We start from the raw sequence: 27972 nt of genomic DNA on the forward strand, positions 1-27972 counted from the left end.
TGTTTCAACTTAAAATTTAGGCGTCCGACATCGACAGGTGGAGCAAGGCTCGCCGGACGCACAACAGTAAAAAGCCTGGATGTAATTGAAGTCACTTCTTGCGTAACAATTAGAGTCGTTCGGCGGACGTACAAAGCAGACGCCTTGTGAGTAATGTCAGAGAGGCCCAAGCCTCCGGAGATACGCGGTTTCGTCATTACCTCGTAACGTAACTTGAATAGATGGCCCTTCCATATAAACCTGCTAGACAATTGGCGCAACCTTTTCGCCACCATCATGGGAAGTGGGAACAGCTGAGCAACATAATAAGCTTTACATAAAACGTAGGTGTCTAAAATTCTGACTTTGTGCAAAATGGTAGCAGAGCGCTGCTCATGGACCATCAGAGCCCCCTGTATCTTCTCGGTGACAGATTTCCAATTGAGAGCCGCCATTTTTAGAGGACACCGATCAATGATATCCCCCAAGGACGTATGGCGATCGACAAAAGTGGCCCAAGGGACGTCAGCATCGCGAAATCCTCGAATATCAAGGAACTTACATTTACCCTGATTGAGACGCGCTCCAGAGACACGACAGTATGCATCAACTGCCCCTTTTAACAACGGGATATCATCACGTTGACGGAGGAGAACAACGACATCATCCGCATATGCCTTAACAGAGAGCTTCCCACCAGAGAGGGACATACCCTGAAGCTTGAGAGCAATAGTCCGAAGCAGCGGTTCCAGGGACAATACGAATAAAGACATAGAGAGCGGACTACCCTGAGGCACTCCGCGGCGGATAGCAATGGGCGGCGTCAGCTGCCCATTGACTGACACCCGAGCTGTTATTCCCCTATACAAATTGCCAAGAACACCACGTGATGAAGCGTTAAAACCTATTGTACCTAAAACACGATCTAAAAACACATGACTGACGTGATCAAAAGCCTTATAAAAATCAAGGAAGGCAAAGGCACAATGTACGTTTGTAACCGCCGCAACCGTGACAACATCCCGATATTCAGCTATTGGTGTCAGAATAGATCTATCATGAAAACAACATTGATGTCCACCAATCACACCCCGAAGCAGAGAAGACAACCGGCTGTTGAGCGCTCTAGCAGCTGTCTTGTAGTCAAAATTCAGCAATGTGAGCGGACGAAGATTGGCAGCAGATAAACGACCAGAGGACTTCGGAATTAAAACAATTTTCCCTACTTTAAAATCGGCAGGCACATCCATCCCCCTGACAATCTCATTTAAAATCTGCGTAAAAATGCCACCCAAAAGAGGCCAAAAAGAGAGATAAAATTCTTTAGGCAGGCCGTCTGGACCCGGCGATTTACTGGACGGAGAGCGAGCAATAAAATCGAAAACATCATCTACCTGGAACTCCCGGAGAAATTCGCCGTTCGCGTCAGGCGCGATCGTCGCAGTTAGATCCCCAAAGACATCTTCCGAAAGAGACTCACCAGAATCATCGGCAGAATAGAGACTAGTGTAATATTGGTGAAGAGCACGAATCATTTCCTCCTGTGCAATAAGCTGTCGTCCATCATCCACCGTAAGAGAAGAGATGAAGGAGCGACGACGACGAGTCTGATGCCGTAGCAGGTGGTACAAGGATGTCAGTTCACCTTCAACAAGAGAGTGAGGTTTCGACTTAACTCGCAGACCATCCATCTGTCGTCGTTTAAGGCTCAAGAGCTTGGCTTTAATACGACGAACATCATGGATCCGCAGAGGAGAGGTACCCGCCGCGTCATATAGTTCACGCAGGACAGAGTAGTAATATTCATGCGTGTTCTTAAAATCACGCGCCCTTGCAGCACAGTAAAAAATCAAAGTCTGACGAATCTTGGGCTTGGCAAACGCAGTCCACCAAACCAGCAAGGAGGGGTATCGCGGGACAGAGCGAAGACATCGCTCCCACACGCCGCTTATAACATCATCCATATCACTGTCGGCAAGGTGGGAAACATTTAACATCCACTGGGAACGATAAAGTTTTGCAGGTTGGTGACTAAGATTTACAGTTGCAGTAAAAGCACAATGGTCAGAAAAACTAGTAGGAATAACATCGACAGAAAGAATTTTATCACATAAAAAATCAGATAAATAGAATCTGTCGAGTCTACTGCATGAGGACGCGGTAAAAAACGTATATTTCACCAGGGTTGGATATTTGTGTTCCCAAACATCACGCAGATGCATCGTACGTACTATGTCATGTAAATCACGGCAATAATTAAAATTGGGGGACTGGTCTTCAGGGCGTAAAACACAATTAAAATCGCCTCCGAGCAGGAGACTCCGAGGACTCTGGCGCAAAAGATAAATAAGCTCTTCTTTATAAAAGCGCGATCGAGCCACAGTGTGACCCGAACCAGAGGGGGCATACAAAACAACGAGGCGGAGATCAAAAAGACGACAACCAATCCCACGGCCAGAGTCAAGGAATTCAATGTCAGTAATAGGAATGCCCTCTCGAAAAAAAAGAGCAGTTCCTGTTGAATATTCCGGCGCGACATTAAAAACAGTTTGAAATCCAGGTAGAGAGAGATCAGAAAACAACACTTCCTGCAAAAACACTACGTCCGCACAGGCGTCGTAAATAAACTGCCGCAAAGAGGCAATGCGAACGTCGGACTCAATACGGTTAACATTTAAGGTAAGAAAGGTGTATGCTTGAACCATAGAGAGAAAAGCGAGAAAACAAATCACCTACACCGACGCACCAGCGTCACAGTCCATAGCAGGGGTGACGGAGGCTTCCGAGGGAGGGGGACTGCTACCCCGTTCCGCGGATCCCTTACGTTTCGGTTTTTTACGAACAGCATTAACGTTCGGCTGAACGCGTAACTTGCGTCGGCTGACGGGCAAGGAAGCTTCAGCCGCCGGTGACGTAGGAGGGTCAAGTTCTGTATCCGACACCACCCGCGCCGGTCCACATGCGGGATCCGGGGTCGCGGGGGAAACATCCGACAAAACGGAATGGTCAACACCTGCACTAGCTTCCAGCAAACAAGGACTGCAGGGAGGCGAAACGTGAGCAGGAAGGTCCGAGGCCGCAGAGTTGGAAGGAAGCGGAGCAGCTCCGCTGGCAGAGGTATGGGGCAGCGAAGCAGGAAGTTGTCGCGGCTCCACTTGTTGTGACATCGAAGTCGGTTCGGAAGACGGCGCCAACAGGCCCGACCGACGACCCGACTCGAGAGAAGCTGCGTCGGAGGCCGGAGGGGCGCCAGCAGCCGCCACCGGAACCGCTACCTCAGGAGGGCAGGGAGCAGCTACAGTACACAGTGGCTCGGAGGATGCCGGTCGCTCGGACTGGGGCATCTCAGGGAGATCCTCATCCGTACTATTTCCATCGTGTGGGCGACGCCTCTTATTATTCAAAAGTGGCACACCCACCTGAGGGACAGACGGAACAATATCAGAGTTAGCACGCAAAGGAGGAAATTCTGTGTCAGGGGTGCGCAAAACCTGTGGCGGGGCGCTACTACCACTGGACTGTGCTACACCAAGAGCAGAACCACCTGCAACGAGGTCAGCGACCGTTAACTTGCGACGCTGTTCGAGAGAATTTTTTAAAACAAAAACTCTCCGCGGACAGTCGGTACGCACGTGACCACTTTCATTGCACAAAAAACAGGTGCCAACCTGACCACTATACGTTACATGGACACGATATCCACCGATCTGCAGGTGAGATGGAATATTCTGCTTAACGTGCATTTCGACTGAACGAATACCACTGTAACATTGCAGGCGATGTTGGCTTGACCAGCGTTCAAGGCGAATGCTCTTTACATCACCATACTTCTGTAGACCCTCCTTAAGATAGACATTATCCACCTCCGGTGGAAGGTTGTAAACACGAACACTGGTGTACGTAATGGAAGCATTGGAAAGCAGCACGGTACTTACAGAATCATCCCGATGCCGAAAGAGAACTTGATGACCGTATTTAGAAAGAATTTTATCAACCTGAAGTGGGTCCATAAACTTAACAAAGAAAACATACAGTTCGGTATCAAAATAAGCAGTGTGCACCTGATCCGAATGAACACCAAAGGTATCTACCAACCAATCATGAATCTCAAGAGAACTAGGTTGCACATGGCGGGTTGACTTGTCAAAAGCAAAACTAACTGTAGCCTGATGAGGAATAACCTGGGACGACATTTTCAAAATATGCGGTCGAAACCGCTACACAAAAAACACTGAAATAAGGACAGAAAGTAACACAAGGTACGAAACAACGACGGAGAAACACTCTCAGAAGTTGCAACACAACACGTAAACAAAAACGATAGTCCACTATACGTAACGCTACGGCGGAGCGGAAGACTAGGCAAGTCCACACTGCACGGCGTCTAAAGCGGAACTGACTTAAGGAACAATATTATACTCTGCCTGGCTAAAGACGTCTAATCAAGCAAAATATTGCGTAATCATTATCTCTCAGTTATATATTAGCATTAAACGATATAAATATCAAAAATACTAGACACTTCGCGCCTGGAGAAAGTGCGAGTCGGCGCCTTCACCTTAATGTCAGAACGCGAAAATTGCACTAGTAGCTTTTTTCAAGCAAGTTCTGTTCGTCCGTTCTCCGTAATCGTTTGGTATCTGATTAAACTGACATACTCGCCCATGGCTTTCGTAAACGAAAATTTCATTGTGACCCCGACGTGATTTGAACACGCAACCTTCTGATCTGGAGTCAGACGCGCTACCGTTGCGCCACGGAGTCGACGCTGCTTGGGTCTTGTCTTGAATAGTTTCCTCGAACACTTACTGTACCGTTCAAACCTAAGAAATAATGACAGTAGGATCCACGAGACACTCGTCCCAGATGTACTTGCTCTGGCGGGGGTGTAACTCAGTGGTAGAGTGTCTGCTTCGCATGCAGAAAGTCCTGGGTTCAAATCCCAGCTCCTCCAATTTTTGTTTCTCCGTGCAGCAGTACATGAAAACTTTTGCCTATCATCATATTCTACAAAATTCAGTGTACAAGATTCTTCCCCCAAGCAAGTGGATTTCGTACAGTTCGACCTCATGGCGGGAGGACGATGACCTGCAAGACCCTGGGCTGCGATCCCCCCCATTGAAATGTTGCTCCAAAGCCTTCGATATGGCGTGCAGGGTGCATCTCAAACATGTATTTGCAACTCACCGCGACAATCGTCATTTGTTTTTTTCGAGATACTGAAAAATTAAGGGGGCACCCGGGATTGAACCGGGGACCTCTCGATCTGCAGTCGAATGCTCTACGACTTTTTTTTTTTTTTTTTTTTTTAACCTGTACCGCTTTTTTTTTTTTAATACAAATACATAAATAAGATTTACATACAAGTTAAATGAAAGTGACAATAAAAGAATAAAAATTCGTATTCCAAGCGGATTTTTTCTTATCTTTTTTTTGGGAGCAGGAAGGCAGGGTAAACAAATAATCTTTATTCGTACAATTGTACTATCTTAGGGATAAGAAAAGGTTCGAGACAGCAAAAACAAAGCAAAAACAATTTGGAAACCAGAAAATCAACGTAAAGGCCGCCCTTTTTTTTGTGGAACATGAATAAAGTAAATGACAATCCTAGTCACGGGCGGGAGTGAAAATGAAGTTATCATCTGCATCACAATCCCTGCAGCACGCGGTGTCGCATCATAAATCTGGCAGACAGCCATATAATCTTAACCATTTCTGCCTTTGTGGGCGGCATATATTTATGTATTTCTCCTGCGTCGACCATGTAGGGGCCAGTTTTCTTCTCAGTGTGCTGTATGCCAATACAACTGAACCGCGCAGTATTGTCTCTAGTCGTTCTGCTGCAGGAGTCTTCGCAGTTCTGGGACACCCCAGCTGTCGGGCGGATTGTGAAAAACACTTCCTAAAAAATTGGAAAAGTAAGTCCTGTATTTCGTATGACTCCGTATGAGCTCGTGTTGTTCTTGTAAATACATCCAATAATCCATCACGGACTTAATATCGTACGAATACAAATATTTCGTCGCATGTCCAGCGATCCAATTGACCGCATACGTCTTTTGTTTGGGAAAAAAGGTCTTGTCCGGTAGAAAAAGTACATCCGATGTGATTTCTGTGTAGTTAGTGCGCCGGAGGAAGGCCAATATTCGACGCGTCAGCATCCAGACGTCCCTCGCTGCGCCACACACTAAACCATGTTCTTCCGTTGCTAACAGGCCACAGTTTGTGCAAAGAGGAGAATCGACCATATGAATTGTATGTAATCGACTCCTGGTCACAAGTTTACGGTTTATAAGAATGTACCACATCGATCTCGCTGCTGTTGACAGTAATGGAGTATGCACTGCACACCAAATGTGGTTCCACGTTCTCGACGGGTATTTGAATTCCATTATGTTGCGGCCATGGTGATCCATCAAGCACCTATAGATCTCCCGAGTCGTGGGTATTCTCGTCGAAGGTACTTTCAGACGAACAGAACTGTAATCAACAAGAAATGAGGCAATGTGTGCAAGAGAAGGCGAAATATTGCCCACCGCAATAGGGGGTTCGTACGAAGGCGGAACAAGTACTTCTATCAGAGCTGACGTTATGGTGTGCTTTCGTTGTTGCCAATTTCGTATCATCGCTCGCATGTAAAGCGCCAGAGCTTTGTTTCGCACGTTTGTGAGGTTGAGGCCACCGTTCCGGAATTGCAGCGTTAACGTGTCATATGTGATCTTAAACAACATCCCAGTACTAACATAGTAACCAAAGGCAGCCATGAGGCGGTCTGCAATACCCTTCGGTATTGGTAGGATCTGCGCTAAATGGGGCAGTCGTGACGCTATGTGAACGTTAGTGTATGCCACACGCTGGATCATGTCAAAGGCTCTCAGTGAGTTGTTCCGTATCGCCATACGAACATTTTGCAGAAGCCGCCGAGAACTCGCCGCCGCTGACCGCCGTAGTGAACGGGTAAATGTGATCCCCAGACATCTCAGCGATTCCACCGTCTGAAACGGTCCCGGTATGTCTTCCAGACCCCGTCCAATGTGCATAATTTTGGATTTCGTCATGTTAATGACACTGCCTGCTGCCGTCCCGTAAGAGTCTAGGTATTCAACAACCTGATGCACTTCATGACCTGATCTGACAAGAAGGATCAGGTCGTCCGCATAAGCGCGACAAACGAAAGCGTTCTCATTAAGCGCTATCCCAGTAAGTGAGCGCCTCATAACACACATCAGCGGCTCAAGCGCTATCGCAAACAGCATCATGGAGAGTGGGCACCCTTGTCGGACGGAGCTATTAATATGAACCGAGCCCGCTTCCCGACCGTTTACAATCACCTTCGATGTAGCCCCTCGTATTAGCCTCATAATGATGGAGATGAAAACAGGTGGAATCTCCATTCGGCTCATGACTGACGCCAAGAAGTCAAGGTTTATCCTGTCGAACGCACGATCGAAGTCCACAGATATCATCGCCGCTCGCATTTTACAAGTTTCCGCAAGGGCGATAACGTCACGGTATTCACTTAACGCCGAGGAGATGTTGCTTCGCACCCCTAGGCAAGCCTGATCAGGGGATATTGTCCTGGATATCGCCAGCTTGAGACGAGACGCTAGTAGCCGTGCAAAAATTTTATAATCGGTGTTTAGCATAGTGAGAGGCCGATATTGATTAACACTGCGACTCCCCGCCATCTTCGGGATGGGAAGAAGAAAGCCCGTCACAAAATCTGACGGTAGGCGGATGTTCGGACTCATCGCCTCATTGTACATCGACACCAACTGTGGCATCATCATGTCCACGAATTCTCGATAAAACTCTAGCGTAATCCCATCTGGCCCCGGTGATTTATGGGCCGCTCCTTTTGTGAGTGCCACCTTTATTTCGTCTTCTGTGAATGGCTCCATAAGCGCTGCCTTATCCGTCTCTGTCAGTGTCGTTTGCAGATGTTGCAGTATCTCGTCCCCCACCAGACGGTCCGTCGGTGTACCGGCATAGAGATGGCGGAAATGCTCTAAAAATTCATTTGCAATGGCCTGTTGTGTTGTCAGTTGACGGCCATCTAAACCGTGGAGCACTGTTACCAATGCCCGGCGGTAACGCTTATGTTCCTGCGACACATGGTGCATCGATGTACGTTCCCCAGTGATGGTGTCAAGACATCTCGCCCGTATTGGGATGCCACCTAGTCGTCGTCGCGTGATCGATAGGATTTGTGCCTTGACACGATGAACTTCCGCATGATGTTCTGCAGACGGCACCTGGAAGGACAGCTCACGAAGCATGGTGTAATAATAATCAAGAGTGTCTCTTTGCCATCTCGTCTTATCCCGACCATACTGTATGAGAGTTCTTCTTAGTGCCGGCTTAGTACATTCCAGCCACCATTGAAGCACGGAGGTATATGTTGGTAGACGGCGTTGACATGTGGCCCATACCTCCTCGACTCTCTGACGACATTCGGGGTCCGCCAAAAGGGACGAATTGAGCTTCCATGTCCCGCGGCTTCTCCACACACTTTGCCTAGGGAGTGATATGGTACAAATGTAAGCCAGATGATCAGTAAATGCCGCAGGCCATCGTTCCGCGTCGACCACCTTATCCTGTAGGCCAACCGAAACATATATTCGATCGAGTCTGCTCGCTGAGTGACTGGTAAAAAAAGTATATCCCTCACGGTTCCTATGAATCATGTCCCAGGTGTCGCTTAACTCCAGATCCCGGCATAGCACATGCAATTCACGACAGGTATTGTAATGTGGTGTCTGGTCTTTTTGGGCTAAAACACAATTGAAGTCTCCACCTATAATGAAATGATCGAATCTGTCGGTAAATAAGGGCACAATCTCTTCCGAATAAAATCTCGCACGCGCCCGTCTGTTGTCTGTGCCGGAAGGGGCATAAACATTGAGAATGCGAATTCCATTAACAGTTATCGCCAGTCCTCGTGCCGAAGGTAGATAAGCCAGGTCTCGGACCGGAATCCCGTCCCGGACCAATATCGCCGTTCCACTGTCGTTGTTCGAGTGCGGCGAGGTGTAGGAGATGTATCCATGTACTTCCTGGAACTCAGGAATGTAAATTTCCTGCACCATCAGTATATCCACATCCGACGCGTATATCATGTCCCTAAACAACTGCTGTTTCACGGGCGATCTAATGGTATTTACATTCACTGTCCCTATTCTGTATACCTGGGGTCGAGTAGCTGTCATCTCCACATGATGTTAAAATGACAAAGTTTCACCGTGTCGATAGTCCCTTTGCACATCCGCCGAGGGTCGCCCGAGGAACGTGTCCCTGCGGCATTAGGTTGCTTGAGATGCGGACGGATGCAAGGCCCCACCAATAGAATGGTCCGCATCGGTGATGTCGTCTTCCTGCTCATACCAGCTGATACTATTGGTGGGCTCCAAATTTTCCTGTGCGGCATTGATGTGTGACATCTGTTGTTCTTTCGCAGCTGTAAACTCCACCGCCGAAGGGGTAGCAGGCCCCTGAGCGGATGCGTCGTCTGAACGATACGACATCATTTCACTGTCCGAATTCATATGATCTGCGACATCCGAAGCTTGTGGTTCCATGTCAGACAGGTCCATTGTGTTAGACTCGTCTGGGCTCCCAAGAAGAGAAGGGAGCGTCTCCGCAGAGTTTAGTCGGCGCTTCTTGCGCCGCTTTGGCGAGCGTTGTTTGCGGGCCCTAACCTCGGCCTCTGGTGTTGGCGCATCTTGCATCTCCTGCGTTCCCGCCGCCGCCACAATGCCCTGGGGCCGTTCCACTTCAGCTTCCATGCCTACTGGGATGCTGTCATCCTCTTTCTGCGCCACCTGTAGTGTCTGAGATTGGAGGTTGGTCGGAGCCATTCCTTCTTCAGTGGTGTCCGAAGGCGCCTCAATCAACTGCGGCGTCGGTTCGATGGTACGCTCCGATCTCGGCGTCACCTCCCCGCGAAGTGCCGTCACGTAAGTCATCGGCAGTGACGTTGGTGTAGTCGGATTCTGGAAGTCTCCGCTGGGGAGTTGCACGAGTCTCCTCTGCATACACGCTGATCGAAGATGTCCTTCACCACCACACCCGGAACATGTCCGGGGCTGTCCATCATAGATGACAATAGCTCTACAGCCGCCGATGTTTATGTACGATGGCACATGTTTCGTAAGGGCAATTCGCACCTGTCGGACACCATTGAGCACTGGATACGTGCTAAAACTTGCCCAGCGTTCGGCCGTATGACTAATAACTCTGCCATATTGCTGGAGTGATTCAGTGACCAATGATTCCGGTACCTCGAAAGGCAGCTCGAAGATTCGAATCGTACGCACGCCCAGGCCCGAATGCGCGACTAAAACTTCGCCAATATGACCATCGGAGTGTCGGAACTGGAATCCTCGTTTGGCGGCTTCAATGATCCTATCGCATGCCGCGTCGTCAATCAGCTTTACGTAAAGAGTGCTGCTCACGATTGATAAATGAATTCCAATAATCTCCGTGTAATTAAGATGCACTTCGTCCCTCAAGAAACGTTCGATTTCGAAAGCCTTCGGTCGTGCATACTCGTTACAGAACGTGAACTGTATCGTGGTTTTTCGGAAATTGTGTGCCATTGCGTTCGATTCAAACAGTAACACACGCGAGTGACTACGGTGTAAACACCGCTTCTTCCGCGACCGTTCGCAGCCGAGACGTAAACAAGTCCGAGCTGCTCCGCGGCGAAAGGCGGACTGAAAATTGGAGGAGCTGGGATTTGAACCCAGGACTTTCTGCATGCGAAGCAGACACTCTACCACTGAGTTACACCCCCGCCAGGATTGAGCTATACCCCCTTTCACGATCTTTCTGTTCCCATAACTTAAGGAACAATATTATACTCTGCCTGGCTAAAGACGTCTAATCAAGCAAAATATTGCGTAATCATTATCTCTCAGTTATATATTAGCATTAAACGATATAAATATCAAAAATACTAGACACTTCGCGCCTGGAGAAAGTGCGAGTCGGCGCCTTCACCTTAATGTCAGAACGCGAAAATTGCACTAGTAGCTTTTTTCAAGCAAGTTCTGTTCGTCCGTTCTCCGTAATCGTTTGGTATCTGATTAAACTGACATACTCGCCTATGGCTTTCGTAAACGAAAATTTCATTGTGACCCCGACGTGATTTGAACACGCAACATTCTGATCTGGAGTCAGACGCGCTACCGTTGCGCCACGGAGTCGACGCTGATTGGGTCTTGTCATGAATAGGTTCCTCGAACACTTACTGTACCGTTCAAACCTAAGAAATAATGACAGTAGGATCCACGAGACACTCGTCCCAGATGTACTTGCTCTGGCGGGGGTGTAACTCAGTGGTAGAGTGTCTGCTTCGCATGCAGAAAGTCCTGGGTTCAAATCCCAGCTCCTCCAATTTTTGTTTCTCCGTGCAGCAGTACATGAAAACTTTTGCCTATCATCATATTCTACAAAATTCAGTGTACAAGATTCTTCCCCCAAGCAAGTGGATTTCGTACAGTTCGACCTCATGGCGGGAGGACGATGACCTGCAAGACCCTGGGCTGCGATCCCCCCCATTGAAATGTTGCTCCAAAGCCTTCGATATGGCGTGCAGGGTGCATCTCAAACATGTATTTGCAACTCACCGCGACAATCGTCATTTGTTTTTTTCGAGATACTGAAAAATGAAGGGGGCACCCGGGATTGAACCGGGGACCTCTCGATCTGCAGTCGAATGCTCTACGACTGAGCTATACCCCCTTTCACGATCTTTCTGTTCCCATAACTTAAGGAAAAATATTATACTCTGCCTGGCTAAAGACGTCTAATCAAGCAAAATATTGCGTAATCATTATCTCTCAGTTATATATTAGCATTAAACGATATAAATATCAAAAATACTAGACACTTCGCGCCTGGAGAAAGTGCGAGTCGGCGCCTTCACCTTAATGTCAGAACGCGAAAATTGCACTAGTAGCTTTTTTCAAGCAAGTTCTGTTCGTCCGTTCTCCGTAATCGTTTGGTATCTGATTAAACTGACATACTCGCCTATGGCTTTCGTAAACGAAAATTTCATTGTGACCCCGACGTGATTTGAACACGCAACCTTCTGATCTGGAGTCAGACGCGCTACCGTTGCGCCACGGAGTCGACGCTGCTTAGGTCTTGTCATGAATAGGTTCCTCGAACACTTACTGTACCGTTCAAACCTAAGAAATAATGACAGTAGGATCCACGAGACACTCGTCCCAGATGTAATTGCTCTGGCGGGGGTGTAACTCAGTGGTAGAGTGTCTGCTTCGCATGCAGAAAGTCCTGGGTTCAAATCCCAGCTCCTCCAATTTTTGTTTCTCCGTGCAGCAGTACATGAAAACTTTTGCCTATCATCATATTCTACAAAATTCAGTGTACAAGATTCTTCCCCCAAGCAAGTGGATTTCGTACAGTTCGACCTCATGGCGGGAGGACGATGACCTGCAAGACCCTGGGCTGCGATCCCCCCCATTGAAATGTTGCTCCAAAGCCTTCGATATGGCGTGCAGGGTGCATCTCAAACATGTATTTGCAACTCACCGCGACAATCGTCATTTGTTTTTTTCGAGATACTGAAAAATGAAGGGGGCACCCGGGATTGAACCGGGGACCTCTCGATCTGCAGTCGAATGCTCTACGACTGAGCTATACCCCCTTTCACGATCTTTCTGTTCCCATAACTTAAGGAAAAATATTATACTCTGCCTGGCTAAAGACGTCTAATCAAGCAAAATATTGCGTAATCATTATCTCTCAGTTATATATTAGCATTAAACGATATAAATATCAAAAATACTAGACACTTCGCGCCTGGAGAAAGTGCGAGTCGGCGCCTTCACCTTAATGTCAGAACGCGAAAATTGCACTAGTAGCTTTTTTCAAGCAAGTTCTGTTCGTCCGTTCTCCGTAATCGTTTGGTATCTGATTAAACTGACATACTCGCCTATGGCTTTCGTAAACGAAAATTTCATTGTGACCCCGACGTGATTTGAACACGCAACCTTCTGATCTGGAGTCAGACGCGCTACCGTTGCGCCACGGAGTCGACGCTGCTTAGGTCTTGTCATGAATAGGTTCCTCGAACACTTACTGTACCGTTCAAACCTAAGAAATAATGACAGTAGGATCCACGAGACACTCGTCCCAGATGTACTTGTTCTGGCGGGGGTGTAACTCAGTGGTAGAGTGTCTGCTTCGCATGCAGAAATTCCTGGGTTCAAATCGCAGCTCCTCCAATTTTTGTTTCTCCGTGCAGCAGTACATGAAAACTTTTGCCTATCATCATATTCTACAAAATTCAGTGTACAAGATTCTTCCCCCAAGCAAGTGGATTTCGTACAGTTCGACCTCATGGCGGGAGGACGATGACCTGCAAGACCCTGGGCTGCGATCCCCCCCATTGAAATGTTGCTCCAAAGCCTTCGATATGGCGTGCAGGGTGCATCTCAAACATGTATTTGCAACTCACCGCGACAATCGTCATTTGTTTTTTTCGAGATACTGAAAAATGAAGGGGGCACCCTGGATTGAACAGGGGACCTCTCGATCTGCAGTCGAATGCTCTACGACTTTTTTTTTTTTTTTTTTTTTTTTTTTTTCGGGCCTCCATCCTCCCCTTATAGCCCGTCACTTGCACTCGCCAAAATTGCCTTCATCGGCTAGCTTCAGTAGCTGTAATTGTAAGGAACTAAATGTCTCCTCATGAGACGGAAATGAAAATACTTCTTGATTGGTAGCCCTGACTCGCCGTAGGTGTACGTGAGGAATTTCAGCAGACTGGTGGCTTCAAAGTTTGTCTTCTCGGTGAGTAGCTATTGCTGATGTATTCCGTTGTCGAAAATTCGTTTGTTCGGCCATCTCTCAAGTGTTATTCCTGTTTGAGCTGCTCGTAAATCCGAAGCCCCAGCCACCAATGTCTCCATGACATCCTACCAGGGTACCGTTTAGGTATTCTAACATAAAGAAAGTAAAAGAATAAAAGTGTCGCCCCTTTAGTATGGCAAATGCTATGAAAAAAAAAATCATTAAAGATTTTTGCAATATAGTCACTCTATGTCAACGTTCGTAATAAAAAACAAGCATAGTTTTCTCTATATTTCGTCGTTCGTAGGAGTGTCTGGTGTTCCATCGTTAAATGTAACCAATATTCTTCTGTACTCTTCTCTTTCTCGGATAGTATGTAGTATACAGTCTGGCCCTTTAGCCAATTGACGGCACGTCGTTTTGTATTGGGATAGGGAACTTCGTCAGGGTTGAGTAGGCGTGTCGGTGTTATCGTTCTTGGTGACGTTCGCAGTATGCTTGCGAGTTTCCGTGTGCAGAGGGACCATATGTCCTGTACAGCGTCGCAAGTAAATCTATGCTCGTCTGTGTCAACTAAGTGACATCTGATACAATTGGGTGTTTCAGCCAGGTGAATCTTGTGTAACCTCGAATTGGTCGGAAATTTCCTATTGACTGCCATGTACCAAGTTGAGCGAACTGTAGATGAAAGAAGCGGGTCGTGAATGTTCTCCCAGACTTGTTTCCAGTTATAACCTCGACATTTCTCCTCCACTATATTGCGTGCTGTACTTTCCGTCAATGTGGCGTAAATCGCTTTGACTTTGTGTCGGTCTGCCTCTGGAATTCTTCGTTGTATGTAGCTAAGTTCTAGTATGAAATACCTGAAGTGACAGAGCGAGTTCAGAATGTGTTTTACATCTACAGGTGGATCCAGATTGGGAGGCACTATTTCATTCAAAATGTGAGCCGTCAGTGTGTTAGGTGATCTGTGCCACTGTTTGTATGTTTGACTAACATACAGGGCTTTTGCTTTGAGGTAGACATCCGTCAAATTGAGGCCTCCCTTCCAAACTGGTAGGGTGAGGGTTTCATACTTTACTTTAAATATCTGACCCCTGGTAACAAAGTGGCCAAGCGCCGCTAACATTTGTTGTGCCATAGTCTTTGGTAATGGCAGTACTTGGGCAACGTAATTTACTTTGGAAATTATGTAGGTGTTAACTAAAGCCACTCTTTGAATGGCATTTAGAGCTCGCAGGCTATGTTGCCGTATGCCAGCGCGCATTTTTGCCAGCAGTTTTCGATAGTTCAAGGCAGCCGTGCGGCGGACATTGCGTGTGTATTCAATCCCGAGGCAGGTGATCGTTTCCAAGCTTCTTATTCTTTCAGCAGCACCGAGTTCTAATCCGCGTCCAATGTGCATTAAGCCTGACTTGTGACGGTTGAGTTTCGCCCCCGATGCAGCTTCATACGTTGCTACAATGTGGAAAGCTTTCTCTAAGTCCTCGTCTTTCGTTACTACAAAACTGACATCATCTGCGTAAGCCTGGCAAATAATCTTCTGACCATGAATGAGCAGCCCTGGAAGGTCTTGCGTCAGGGAGTACAAGAATGGCTCGAGTGCTATGGCAAACAATGCCATCGACATTGGGCAGCCCTGTCGTACTGAACTAGCGATACTGATCGGCCTGCTTAAGCGTCCATTTACATTGATTTGCGACGTACCATTCATCAGGAGGGTTTTAACAGTATCAGAGATTTTCCGAGGAAAATGCATGGCGTCCATGGTGCGGAGGAGATAGGAATGGTTTACCCTGTCAAAGGCCTTTTCAAAGTCGAGGGACACAAGGGCACTTGGGATGTCACAGGCTTCGGCAATCGCTATGAGATCTCTATATGCAGTTAAAGTGTGGAAAATATTTCTATTGGGTCCAACGCACGTTTGGTAGTTGCCGGTAACGCTGGTAATTACTGAATTTAATCGATGCATAATGACACGTGCGAAAATTTTATAGTCAGTGTTAAGCAATGTTAAAGGCCGGAGATTCTCTACAGTTTTGCCTCCTGGAGTTTTTGGTACTAGCACCACTATCCCTTTACAAAAATCTTTCAAGCTATCATTTCGAATGTTCATAATATCATTACAGACCAGAGTCAACTTACTAATTAACTGTCGCCTAAATGTGTGATAAAACTCGGCAGGTAATCCGTCAGGACCAGGCGATTTATTTCTTGGGCTTCTGAGAATGGCGTCTGCCACTTCATCCTCGAGTATGTCTGAGGCGAGTTCTGCCGCCTGTTCCGGACTAAGTCTCCCCCACGCCCTGTCCGTAAGGACTCCCTGCGCTGCCACATCTATTGGTTTTTCAGCTAGTAACGCCGTAAAATGGTTATAAATTTCTTCGTGAATAGCAGTTTGTGTGTCGAAAAGGCGACCGTCTGCAGTTTTTAGCTCAGTCAGTATTTTCCTGTTTCGTCTTTTTTGCTCTTGTATAACGTGGTACATGGATGTTGTCTCCTCCCGCACTGCATTTTGCAGGCGTGTTCTCACTTGATAGCCTTCAGATTGTCGTCGCGTCAGTGTTAGGAGTGTCGCCTTGATTCTTTTGATCTGCATGTGATTGGCCACTACTGTATTATCGTCGGTATAAAGTTCTCGTAGGCACTGAAAATAGAATTCTATTGTGGTCCTCTGCCAGGCGTATTTCTCGCGAGAGTAACACTTCATCGCTTTTATTAGAGCTGGCTTTGCACATTTTAACCACCACGAAAAAGCCGAATTGTACAGTGGAAATTTCCTTTCACAATCTGCCCATGTGTGTTGGAGGACGGTGTGGCACCCTGGATCTGATAAATGGGAAACATTCAGTTTCCACGGGCCTCTCGCTCTATATGTACCCTGTTTTTCCATATTTATGGTACAGATATATGCTACATGGTCAGAGAATATAAGCGGCCATCGCTCCGCTTGCAATATATGGTTTCGTAAATTGGAAGTTGCATAAATTCTGTCAATGCGGCTGGCAGAATGGCTGGTGACGTGGGTAAAACCGGGCATGTCGCCGTGTTTAAGTTCCCACGTGTCGAGTAGGTTTAATTCTCGAACAATGTCCAGAAGTTCTATGGAAGTGTTAAAATGTGGCGTTTGGTCTTTGGGTTTCAGTACACAGTTGAAATCACCGGCAAATACGACTTGGCCTGTGCGGGTTGTAAAAAGCGGCACTATCTCTTCCTTAAAAAACTCCGATCTCTGGCGTTTTTTTCCCGTTCCAGAAGGGGCATAAACATTTATGAATCGGGTGTTGTGGATTGTCCCCGCAATACCTCTGCTGTTCGGCAGTCTGTCGACATTGGCTACGGCGATGCCTTCTTTGGTCAAAAGTGCAGTTCCGAGTTCACTGCCACGTCCCGGGTTGATTAACGCATTGTAACCTGTGATACGATCCAGATCAATGTCGGCGACCTCTTGCAACAGCGCAATGTCGACATCAGCTGCATATAAGAAATCCGTAAGATTCCTCAGATTTGACGTACTGCTGATCTTGTTGATGTTGACCGTGGCAACACGGTATGCCTGTAAGGGTGGCATGAGGGCAGAGGTATGCGTGGCGTTGAGCCGCTCCCTTAGGGATGACGGAGGGGCATCAATTAAAAGAAGTCGGGGTCGGCATCGACCGTCTGAAGAGCAGATTCAGTCTTCCGTTGCTCATGCGATTCCGTTTCCCGCACTTCTGACACTGTTTCTCGGTCTTGTCCCTGTACTTCGGTCATACCGTTGTCGTGAGAGCATTCTTCGACGTCGTCCGCCCAGTTACGCGGGTGGTGAGCTTCACGCGGATCTGCACTGCTATCTGGCAGGTGGCCACCTGTACCTTCTGTAGCCGCCGACATCATCTTCGTCTGTGACGGGGAAGGTCTGTTGTCGGAGTCAGCCTCTGAGTCGTCAGTGCGGGACTTCTTGGATGTCTGGGGAGTTGCAGTGGAAACCTGAGACGTCACGTCGGTCATCTTCTGACGCACCTGATTGGCTTTCTCACGCAGTGGTTGCGCTTTTGTGTCAGCACCCTGTTGCGCGATTCTTCGCTTCTTCTGCTTTGTCGGGGAAGGGCACTTGGAGTTTTGAGCAGTGTTCTCCTGAGTGGCACAGTTTTCGGCCATGGGAAAAACTTCCGCCGCTTGCGGCTGTTCGAAGACGTTACAGACCTGGCTGCCACCCTGCGTCTCCTTACTTCCCTCCTTAACTTCCTGTAAGGAAGCTCCGAGGGTTTCCGGTACATTACTCGTCTCCATTGGTATGTTCTCCTCGTTGTGATCAGTGTATGCATCTAGGGTGAAATCGACGCTGAGTGCCGGAGCGGTGTTTACACGGGCGGCGGCTACGTAAGTGATCGGCAACGTAGAACTGGGGCCAGGCTGCTCACGCTCGCCAGTCGGGATCTGCGCTACGCGCCTCTGAAGACACTGAGCGCGGACGTGTGCTGTAGAGCCACATCCCGAGCATGTCCGTGGTTGCCCGTCATAAATTACTATGGCCCTGTACCCACTGATAATGATGTAAGATGGAATATGCTTCAGCAATTCGAGTTTCACTTGCCGCACACCGTTTAATACTGGGAATATATGTTGCCCTGACCATTTCTCAGCAACGTTGCTTATTACGGAACCATATTCCCGTAGTTTGGCGTTAATCTGCTCGGCAGTTACTTCGAAGGGCAGTTCAAATATTCTGATGGTTCTCAATCCCAAGCCGGCTTGCGTTAGTCGCACCTCGCCAACGTTTCCGTCTGAATGTTTGAACCTAAGAGATCCACCACAAGACGCAACAATTTGTTCACATCGTTCAGGCGTCACCAATTTCAAGTAAACGGTACTACTAACGATCGATAAGTGAATGCCAATTAAATCGTCAAGCGTTAATTTCATAACATCTCGCACAAATAGTTCTACCTCAAAGGATTTTGGTCTGGCAAATTTCGGGTCGAATGTCAACTTAAGAGTGTCTTTCCGTTCTGGTTGAGTCATGATTGCATTCGTGTATTCATTACCGAGGGTAGTGTTATCGCTGTAAGCGCGCACTCACCATGCACAGCGACCGCCGCCGGCAGCGACGAAGTAAACACGACCAGCCGCTCCGTACGTCCGCACCGCACGGCTGCCCGCGAGGGAATGCGACTGAGCTATACCCCCTTTCACGATCTTTCTGTTCCCATAACTTAAGGAACAATATTATACTCTGCCTGGCTAAAGACGTCTAATCAAGCAAAATATTGCGTAATCATTATCTCTCAGTTATATATTAGCATTAAACGATATAAATATCAAAAATGCTAGAAATTTCGCGCCTGGAGAAAGTGCGAGTCGGCGCCTTCACCTTAATGTCAGAACGCGAAAATTGCACTAGTAGCTTTTTTCAAGCAAGTTCTGTTCGTCCGTTCTCCGTAATCGTTTGGTATCTGATTAAAGTGACATACTCGCCTATGGCTTTCGTAAACGAAAATTTCATTGTCACCCCGACGTGATTTGAACACGCAACCTTCTGATTTGGAGTCAGACGCGCTACCGTTGCGCCACGGAGTCGACGCTGCTTAGGTCTTGTCATGAATAGGTTCCTCGAACACTTACTGTACCGTTCAAACCTAAGAAATAATGACAGTAGGATCCACGAGACACTCGTCCCAGATGTACTTGCTCTGGCGGGGGTGTAACTCAGTGGTAGAGTGTCTGCTTCGCATGCAGGAAGTCCTGGGTTCAAATCCCAGCTCCTCCAAATTTTGTTTCTCCGTGCAGCAGTACATGAAAACTTTTGCCTATCATCATATTCTACAAAATTCAGTGTACAAGATTCTTCCCCCAAGCAAGTGGATTTCGTACAGTTCGACCTCATGGCGGGAGGACGATGACCTGCAAGACCCTGGGCTGCGATCCCCCCCATTGAAATGTTGCTCCAAAGCCTTCGATATGGCGTGCAGGGTGCATCTCAAACATGTATTTGCAACTCACCGCGACAATCGTCATTTGTTTTTTTCGAGATACTGAAAAATGAAGGGGGCACCCGGGATTGAACCGGGGACCTCTCGATCTGCAGTCGAATGCTCTACGACTGAGCTATACCCCCTTTCACGATCTTTCTGTTCCCATAACTTAAGGAACAATATTATACTCTGCCTGGCTAAAGACGTCTAATCAAGCAAAATATTGCGTAATCATTATCTCTCAGTTATATATTAGCATTAAACGATATAAATATCAAAAATACTAGACACTTCGCGCCTGGAGAAGGTGCGAGTCGGCGCCTTCACCTTAATGTCAGAACGCGAAAATTGCACTAGTAGCTTTTTTCAAGCAAGTTCTGTTCGTCCGTTCTCCGTAATCGTTTGGTATCTGATTAAACTGACATACTCGCCTATGGCTTTCGTAAACGAAAATTTCATTGTGACCCCGACGTGATTTGAACACGCAACCTTCTGATCTGGAGTCAGACGCGCTACCGTTGCGCCACGGAGTCGACGCTGCTTAGGTCTTGTCATGAATAGGTTCCTCGAACACTTACTGTACCGTTCAAACCTAAGAAATAATGACAGTAGGATCCACGAGACACTCGTCCCAGATGTACTTGTTCTGGCGGGGGTGTAACTCAGTGGCAGTCGCGGCCGAGCCGCCTTAGCGGTCGGACGCAGCAGCGCAGCGTGCTCGGCGTTTACGCTCGCGTGTGTTGACATTGTGCGCTTTGTGAGTTGTTAGTATTCGTGCATAATGGAGTCTCATTTAAGGAAGTTCACTTTAAGGTTCAGCTTTAGTTTCGATGTCGTGCGTCCTAAGGTTTACGAGTTTGATGATTGGTTTCGTGACACGTTTAAAGTACCTGCAGACGACTGCCTTGGCATGGGATATGATTTTTTGAGCAACGTTTTCTACGTTAAATTTAAAAGCGACGATATCTGCCAGAGGATTATGGCCACTACGAACGGGGTCGCAGAATACAAGACCAGCAATGGCGAGGTGAGTCGTGTTGCCATTACTTACGCCGGACTAGGACTTCGGGCAGTTAAAGTGCACTTGCTACCCTTTGAACTTGACTTTAAGTACATCAAGGAGGCCCTATCCAAGTACGGTACCGTGTACTCAGTCACCGCCGATCGTTGGGGTGGCAATATGTACTATAAAGTTGACAACGGGGTCAGAACTGTCCGGATTGACTTAGAAACTCACATTCCGTCTTTCGTTCATATGTGCGGTTTTAAAGCTCTAGTTGTTTATGAAGGGCAACCTCGCACATGCTCTGTTTGTAACATGTTCGGCCACCTCAGAGCTCAATGTCCGCGCAGGAGACCTGTGCAGTTGCCGGCCGAGACGGGGCCGGACGGCCAGCCGCGTGCACAGTACGCCACCGTTGCCAGCCGCTTGTTTACCGGTGCCGGCCGTTTCGCGAGCTCTGCTGATGCCGCGATGTACAGTGCCGCGCACGACACATCTGCCGTCACACATTCCGGTGACGTGGAAATGTCCGACGCTCCGGCAGGTCATAATATCAACACGGAATCACCCATCATTCCTGAACAAAGTTCTGTCGAGGGCGAAGCTGCAAAGGAATCTATCCCTCCCACAAATGTAGATGAACCCGCAACGGCGAAAGAAGACACTTCCCTTGAGCTGTCGGACAACATCCGCTCCGTCACCGACGTTCCTTCAAGTGACCCTTGGCATTCCGACCCCGTGAACACCCGACAGGTGACATTACAGCCTGCTGAAACTGTCACAGTTCTTGCAGATTCCCCTGATAGCCAATTAAATACCAACCTACCGCATGCAGCTTCAGGTTCCCGGAAAGCTAAAAAGGCAGATTGCGATGCACCAAAAGATGCCAAACGCAGAGTGTCACCTGATAAAAAGAAACCTCGCGTTGCTCGCGACGGTGCTACACAGACTGCAAAACAGTTGAAGCCCGTGGCGCAACAGGTGGCTGCAAAATTAAAAACCAGCCAATCTGCTGCTCCAGAATCGCCCCCATCCGACGGAGTAGAGCCTATGGAATCTGACGACGGCCGGCAGCAGCCTCCGGGACCTTCGTGGGGTTCGGACGATGAGACAGACCGCAACGAGGGCCCCTTATAGGTGTTTGTACTGCTGTAGTGGTGTGTGTATGTGTATGCATAGAGGTGATGGTCTTTCCCAGCTTGCGCAATTTCTGCCTCAATGACTGAAATCTTTACGTATAATCTGACGACCATTAACATGAACAGAATCCAGACCGATGTAAAACTTCGAGCGTTTACCGACTTCATCCGCCGAACGACCGTGGACATTGGGTTACTACAGGAAGTTTGCGTGGAACCGACAGTAGCTGGTTTTACCACTATAGTAAATATTAGCAAAGAAGACCATACTGGGACCGCAATTTTATTACGAGATGGCATCCCCCACTCAAATGTAGTACGGCTCATTAATGGCAGAGGCATCGCATGTATAGTTAACGGTATTAAGGTTGTCAACTTATATGCACCATCCGGCAGCAACCGCCGACAAGAACGGTCCTCCTTTTATAAAACTGATATCCCCTTTTTAATTCGTGGACATGCTGAGAACTGTATCTTAGGCGGAGATTTTAACTGCGTTCTTTCACCAAAGGATCAAACGCCCAACTTTAATAAGTGCACGGAGCTCGACTGTCTTGTGCAAGAACTGAAACTACTAGACAGCTGGGAACTTATACACGGCGATCGCGTAGCATACACGCACATTACCAGTAACTCTGCCAGCAGGATCGACCGGATTTATGTCTCCCCCGCTCTTGGTCGTAGGGTAGCCAACAGTGATATCGCCCCCGTCAGCTTTTCAGACCATAGCGTACACCAATGCTATGTAAACCTCCAACGCCCACAAGTAACTCGTGGAAGGGGTTATTGGAAACTGAATGTTGGCCTGTTGCAAGACAGAGAGCTGGACGAAGAGATAACACAGGTGTGGGGGCAACTACAGCGCACGCAAACCAGGTATAGGTCTCTCACCGAATGGTGGCTCCATAGTGCAAAACCTAAACTTCGGACAACGATTAAACGCTATGCGTATCAGACGTCGTACTGGCATAGGCAGACAATAGAATTTTATTTTTCTGGTCTTCGGGAATTATACCATGGCGCTGACATCACAGCCGCTGACACCTACTGCCGCATCAAGAAATATAAAGCTAAGATTATGACTCTCTATCGCCAGCAAATGGAAGTCACCATACGTAGGTCACAGCCCAAGGACATCGCGGCAGATGAGACGGCTTCCCTCTACCATACCTTACGCACTCTGCGGCGAGAGAAAGCCAAGCTAATTGAAGAAGTGGAAGATGGAGCGGGAACTGTCTTTACTAAACAACGGGACATCGCATTGCATATATACCGCCACTTCAGTGACCTGTATAACAGACAAGAGGTTGACGACGCTCTCTGCGACGAAGTCCTCAGGGACATCCCTTCTGTCTTATCACACGAGGACATTGAAACTCTAGAGGCGGCTTTCAGTGCAGAAGACTTAAAACAGGCGGTCTTCAGCGCTGCAAAACGGAAATCCCCTGGCCCCGACGGTCTCGGCGCAGAATTTTATCAGCACTATTGGGACATCCTGGCTCCAACGTTTCTCCAAATAGCTAATGAGATGTGGAGACTTGATTCTGTTCCAAACGAATTGAGGGAAGGCTTTATTGTACTTTTGCCGAAACCAGGCAACAGTCGGAAGATCCAAGGTCTCAGACCGATTACGCTACTCAACTCGGATTTTAAAATCATAACGAGGGCAGTGAAGCAGCGCATGCAACCGGTACTGAACAAACTCCTTGGAAACCATCAATATGGAGCGGTACCTGGCCGAAGCATAATATCAGCTGCCTGCGATCTCAGGGAAGTGATATGCACATTAGCGCACACTCAAGAGCCTGGGGCGTTGCTTTTTCTCGATTTTGAAAAAGCGTATGACCGCATCAGTCACGAATAGCTGACTAAGGCACTGCTGAAGATGGGTTTTGGCTGCCGTTCCGTCACTCTGCTACATCAATTAATTTCCAACGCCACGTCTCGTGTAATTGTCAATGGTCACTTAACGGACGCAATAACGATCAGACGATCAATCCCACAAGGCTGCCCGTTATCGATGGCGTTGTATGCCAACGCTGTCGAGCCTCTACTTATGACCATAATTCAGAGGTCCAGAGGAATCCCCATTGGCATGCAGAAGATGGCATGTATTGCTTACGCTGATGACGTCTGCTTAGGTGTAACTTCAGAGGCTAATCTTCTGGAGATAGGACACATTGTCAACACCTTCAATGCGGTCACCGGCGCGAAGCTCAACAAAAGGAAGACGACGTTGCTACACGTCGGGTGCGGAATCGGTGATGTCACCCATATCGATTGGTGTGCAACGAAAGACCAACACAAATCTCTTGGCGTTTATTGGTGTGCGGTCCCTGATGTTATGGCCACCAAAAACTGGACAGATATGTTACACAAGGTTCGAGCAACAACCTGTGTTTATTCTGATAGGGAACTGGATCTCTTGCAGAAAGTTCATACAGTTCGCATATCTATAGCGAGCCGTATGTATTATTTAGCTCAAATTTTACCGGTTTCCGATCACCTCGCAGCTAGTCTACAAAAAGCATTCTGTTGGTACGTGCTACGGAGACATATATTTAAAGTCAGCTTTGACACATTAACCCTACCATCGTTGAGAGGGGGACTTGGTCTCATTAGTACCAAACACAAATGCCGGACATTATTAATTAACCGCATGCAGAAAATTGTTAAGCAAGCCACATCGAGTTTCACGAGGACCATCCTCTCAAGCTGGAGGCCATGCAGTCTAAGTCCACCTATTAATGAGGCCACGATACCGATGACCTTTCGCCACATCCGACTATATTACAGTGAATTTAGTTACATACGTTACGCAGAGGGCATCCATCCACCGTATACCAACACCAAGATATATAGCTTCCTTACAACCGACGGCAGAACCAACAGAATAACACAAAAATACCCGCAAATCCAGTGGAATACAGTCTGGAGAACTGTCCATAGTCACATATTGCCTTCAAGGGTCGCATCCGCATGGTACTTAGTTATCAACGACAAGGTGCCTACCAATGAAAAATTGCACAAGATCCACCTCAGCCCCACGCCGAACTGCGACTTATGCGGCTATGTGGACACTATGGCCCACCGGTTAACCTGTAGTACCGCAGGGCCGATCGTCGCTCATATGCAGAGGAACTTAGCAATCATCGACCGTACTGTACCACAACACGTGGATCCAATGGAATTGCTCCATCCGCAAAAAATACGATATCCATGCAGGAAACACAACGCGGCCATATGGATGTTAGGCCACACCATTGCCTTTATCATCAACAATCGCCGTGCATCACTTGATGACTACCTCGCGTACTTGGAATATCAACACGCACCGATCATGCGACACAGGGATTATGCAGACACGTATGGAAATATGTTACAAATTATGGTGATGGGTATGTGAACACCCCTCGGATTGCACGTTTACGAACAGGCCCACGACGGCACGGCCGCATTTCGCGAGTGACTGCATCAAAGTTATGAGACGACACTTTGGGGTAACAACCTTGGAGAAACTCTAGGAGTGAAAGTGTCAAGATCCGACACGGAAAATGCGATATCTACTTCACGAGAAGACAAACCTTGACGCAGTCACCACGCGACATTCCCACCGTGGACACTCCGAGTCCAGTACTACCACATTAATCAATTTATTTTTCTTTGATTTATTATTACTTTTGAATGCACTTTTTTTTTTTTTTTTTTTTTTTTTTTCACGCGGCGGAGAGCCGCTTTAATTTCATAAGAAAGAATCTTAATCTTATGGAACAATAGAGGTTCCTTGATCCAACAAGACACTTGGTCATACTATTCTTTACTGGAGAACATTTCTTTTCACTTGCACTCCGATGTCTTCACCTTCACGGCACCATTTTATTTCTCTCGGATGGAGTTCATTGCTTTTAATTGGCAAGGAGCCATTATCTACGATAAAATGGAGAAAATCCATAACTAAACTTCAAGGCCGAAGAAGCCGACGCCGCGGAAGGCGATTTTGGTGAGCGTCAGGTCGGGCTGAAGGGGAGGGAAGGAGGCCCTAAAATAAAATAAAATAAAATTAAATTAAAAAAAAGTGGTAGAGTGTCTGCTTCGCATGAAGAAAGTCCTGGGTTCAAATCCCAGCTCCTCCAATTTTTGTTTCTCCGTGCAGCAGTACATGAAAACTTTTGCCTATCATCATATTCTACAAAATTCAGTGTACAAGATTCTTCCCCCAAGCAAGTGGATTTCGTACAGTTCGACCTCATGGCGGGAGGACGATGACCTGCAAGACCCTGGGCTGCGATCCCCCCCATTGAAATGTTGCTCCAAAGCCTTCGATATGGCGTGCAGGGTGCATCTCAAACATGTATTTGCAACTCACCGCGACAATCGTCATTTGTTTTTTTCGAGATACTGAAAAATGAAGGGGGCACCCGGGATTGAACCGGGGACCTCTCGATCTGATGTCGAATGCTCTACGACTGAGCTATACCCCCTTTCACGATCTTTCTGTTCCCATAACTTAAGGAACAATATTATACTCTGCCTGGCTAAAGACGTCTAATCAAGCAAAATATTGCGTAATCATTATCTCTCAGTTATATATTAGCATTAAACGATATAAATATCAAAAATACTAGACACTTCGCGCCTGGAGAAAGTGCGAGTCGGCGCCTTCACCTTAATGTCAGAATGCGAAAATTGCACTAGTAGCTTTTTTCAAGCAAGTTCTGTTCGTCCGTTCTCCGTAATCGTTTGGTATCTGATTAAACTGACATACTCGCCTATGGCTTTCGTAAACGAAAATTTCATTGTGACCCCGACGTGATTTGAACACGCAACCTTCTGATCTGGAGTCAGACGCGCTACCGTTGCGCCACGGAGTCGACGCTGCTTAGGTCTTGTCATGAATAGGTTCCTCGAACACTTACTGTACCGTTCAAACCTAAGAAATAATGACAGTAGGATCCACGAGACACTCGTCCCAGATGTACTTGTTCTGGCGGGGGTGTAACTCAGTGGTAGAGTGTCTGCTTCGCATGCAGAAAGTCATGGGTTCAAATCCCAGCTCCTCCAATTTTTGTTTCTCCGTGCAGCAGTACATGAAAACTTTTGCCTATCATCATATTCTACAAAATTCAGTGTACAAGATTCTTCCCCCAAGCAAGTGGATTTCGTACAGTTCGACCTCATGGCGGGAGGACGATGACCTGCAAGACCCTGGGCTGCGATCCCCCCCATTGAAATGTTGCTCCAAAGCCTTCGATATGGCGTGCAGGGTGCATCTCAAACATGTATTTGCAACTCACTGCGACAATCGTCATTTGTTTTTTTCGAGATACTGAAAAATGAAGGGGGAACCGGGATTGAACCGGGGACCTCTCGATCTGCAGTCGAATGCTCTACGACTGAGCTATACCCACTTTCACGATCTTTCTGTTCCCATAACTTAAGGAACAATATTATACTCTGCCTGGCTAAAGACGTCTAATCAAGCAAAATATTGCGTAATCATTATCTCTCAGTTATATATTAGCATTAAACGATATAAATATCAAAAATACTAGACACTTCGCGCCTGGATAAAGTGCGAGTCGGCGCCTTCACCTTAATGCCAGAACGCGAAAATTGCACTAGTAGCTTTTTTCAAGCAAGTTCTGTTCGTCCGTTCTCAGTAATCGTTTGGTATCTGATTAAACTGACATACTCGCCTATGGCTTTCGTAAACGAAAATTTCATTGTGACCCTGACGTGATTTGAACACGCAACCTTCTGATCTGGAGTCAGACGCGCTACCGTTGCGCCACGGAGTCGACGTTGCTTAGGTCTTGTCATGAATAGGTTCCTCGAACACTTATTGTACCGTTCAAACCTAAGAAATAATGACAGTAGGATCCACGAGACACTCGTCCCAGATGTACTTGTTCTGGCGGGGGTGTAACTCAGTGGTAGAGTGTCTGCTTCGCGTGCAGAAAGTCCTGGGTTCAAATCCCAGCTCCTCCAATTTTTGTTCTCCGTGCAGCAGTACATGAAAACTTTTGCCTATCATCATATTCTACAAAATTCAGTGTACAAGATTCTTCCCCCAAGC

General features: G+C 47.4%; 19 non-coding genes across 19 annotated transcripts; 7 read left to right on the forward strand and 12 right to left on the reverse strand.

Moving 5' to 3' along the window:
• Window positions 1-4671: 4671 nt before the first annotated feature.
• Trnaw-cca (transfer RNA tryptophan (anticodon CCA)) lies at window positions 4672-4743 on the reverse strand. The gene has a single exon. It is a non-coding gene; the product is annotated as a tRNA-Trp (tRNA).
• Window positions 4744-4861: 118 nt separating this feature from the next.
• Trnaa-cgc (transfer RNA alanine (anticodon CGC)) lies at window positions 4862-4933 on the forward strand. The gene has a single exon. It is a non-coding gene; the product is annotated as a tRNA-Ala (tRNA).
• Window positions 4934-10702: 5769 nt separating this feature from the next.
• Trnaa-cgc (transfer RNA alanine (anticodon CGC)) lies at window positions 10703-10774 on the reverse strand. The gene has a single exon. It is a non-coding gene; the product is annotated as a tRNA-Ala (tRNA).
• Window positions 10775-11114: 340 nt separating this feature from the next.
• Window positions 11115-11186, reverse strand: Trnaw-cca (transfer RNA tryptophan (anticodon CCA)). Its single transcript has one exon. It is a non-coding gene; the product is annotated as a tRNA-Trp (tRNA).
• Window positions 11187-11304: 118 nt separating this feature from the next.
• Window positions 11305-11376, forward strand: Trnaa-cgc (transfer RNA alanine (anticodon CGC)). Its single transcript has one exon. It is a non-coding gene; the product is annotated as a tRNA-Ala (tRNA).
• A 276-nt stretch (window positions 11377-11652) lies between these two features.
• Window positions 11653-11724, reverse strand: Trnac-gca (transfer RNA cysteine (anticodon GCA)). Its single transcript has one exon. It is a non-coding gene; the product is annotated as a tRNA-Cys (tRNA).
• A 318-nt stretch (window positions 11725-12042) lies between these two features.
• On the reverse strand, window positions 12043-12114 carry Trnaw-cca (transfer RNA tryptophan (anticodon CCA)). The gene has a single exon. It is a non-coding gene; the product is annotated as a tRNA-Trp (tRNA).
• A 118-nt stretch (window positions 12115-12232) lies between these two features.
• Window positions 12233-12304, forward strand: Trnaa-cgc (transfer RNA alanine (anticodon CGC)). Its single transcript has one exon. It is a non-coding gene; the product is annotated as a tRNA-Ala (tRNA).
• Window positions 12305-12580: 276 nt separating this feature from the next.
• Trnac-gca (transfer RNA cysteine (anticodon GCA)) lies at window positions 12581-12652 on the reverse strand. The gene has a single exon. It is a non-coding gene; the product is annotated as a tRNA-Cys (tRNA).
• A 318-nt stretch (window positions 12653-12970) lies between these two features.
• Window positions 12971-13042, reverse strand: Trnaw-cca (transfer RNA tryptophan (anticodon CCA)). The gene has a single exon. It is a non-coding gene; the product is annotated as a tRNA-Trp (tRNA).
• Window positions 13043-13160: 118 nt separating this feature from the next.
• On the forward strand, window positions 13161-13232 carry Trnaa-cgc (transfer RNA alanine (anticodon CGC)). The gene has a single exon. It is a non-coding gene; the product is annotated as a tRNA-Ala (tRNA).
• A 6053-nt stretch (window positions 13233-19285) lies between these two features.
• Window positions 19286-19359, reverse strand: Trnaw-cca (transfer RNA tryptophan (anticodon CCA)). Its single transcript has one exon. It is a non-coding gene; the product is annotated as a tRNA-Trp (tRNA).
• A 118-nt stretch (window positions 19360-19477) lies between these two features.
• Trnaa-cgc (transfer RNA alanine (anticodon CGC)) lies at window positions 19478-19549 on the forward strand. Its single transcript has one exon. It is a non-coding gene; the product is annotated as a tRNA-Ala (tRNA).
• A 276-nt stretch (window positions 19550-19825) lies between these two features.
• Window positions 19826-19897, reverse strand: Trnac-gca (transfer RNA cysteine (anticodon GCA)). The gene has a single exon. It is a non-coding gene; the product is annotated as a tRNA-Cys (tRNA).
• Window positions 19898-20215: 318 nt separating this feature from the next.
• Window positions 20216-20287, reverse strand: Trnaw-cca (transfer RNA tryptophan (anticodon CCA)). The gene has a single exon. It is a non-coding gene; the product is annotated as a tRNA-Trp (tRNA).
• Window positions 20288-26695: 6408 nt separating this feature from the next.
• On the reverse strand, window positions 26696-26767 carry Trnaw-cca (transfer RNA tryptophan (anticodon CCA)). The gene has a single exon. It is a non-coding gene; the product is annotated as a tRNA-Trp (tRNA).
• A 118-nt stretch (window positions 26768-26885) lies between these two features.
• On the forward strand, window positions 26886-26957 carry Trnaa-cgc (transfer RNA alanine (anticodon CGC)). The gene has a single exon. It is a non-coding gene; the product is annotated as a tRNA-Ala (tRNA).
• Window positions 26958-27622: 665 nt separating this feature from the next.
• Window positions 27623-27694, reverse strand: Trnaw-cca (transfer RNA tryptophan (anticodon CCA)). The gene has a single exon. It is a non-coding gene; the product is annotated as a tRNA-Trp (tRNA).
• Window positions 27695-27812: 118 nt separating this feature from the next.
• Window positions 27813-27884, forward strand: Trnaa-cgc (transfer RNA alanine (anticodon CGC)). The gene has a single exon. It is a non-coding gene; the product is annotated as a tRNA-Ala (tRNA).
• Window positions 27885-27972: the final 88 nt, after the last annotated feature.

The sequence above is a fragment of the Schistocerca serialis genome, chromosome 4 (genome assembly GCF_023864345.2).
Source record: "Schistocerca serialis cubense isolate TAMUIC-IGC-003099 chromosome 4, iqSchSeri2.2, whole genome shotgun sequence".
NCBI classification, from domain to species: domain Eukaryota; kingdom Metazoa; phylum Arthropoda; class Insecta; order Orthoptera; family Acrididae; genus Schistocerca; species Schistocerca serialis.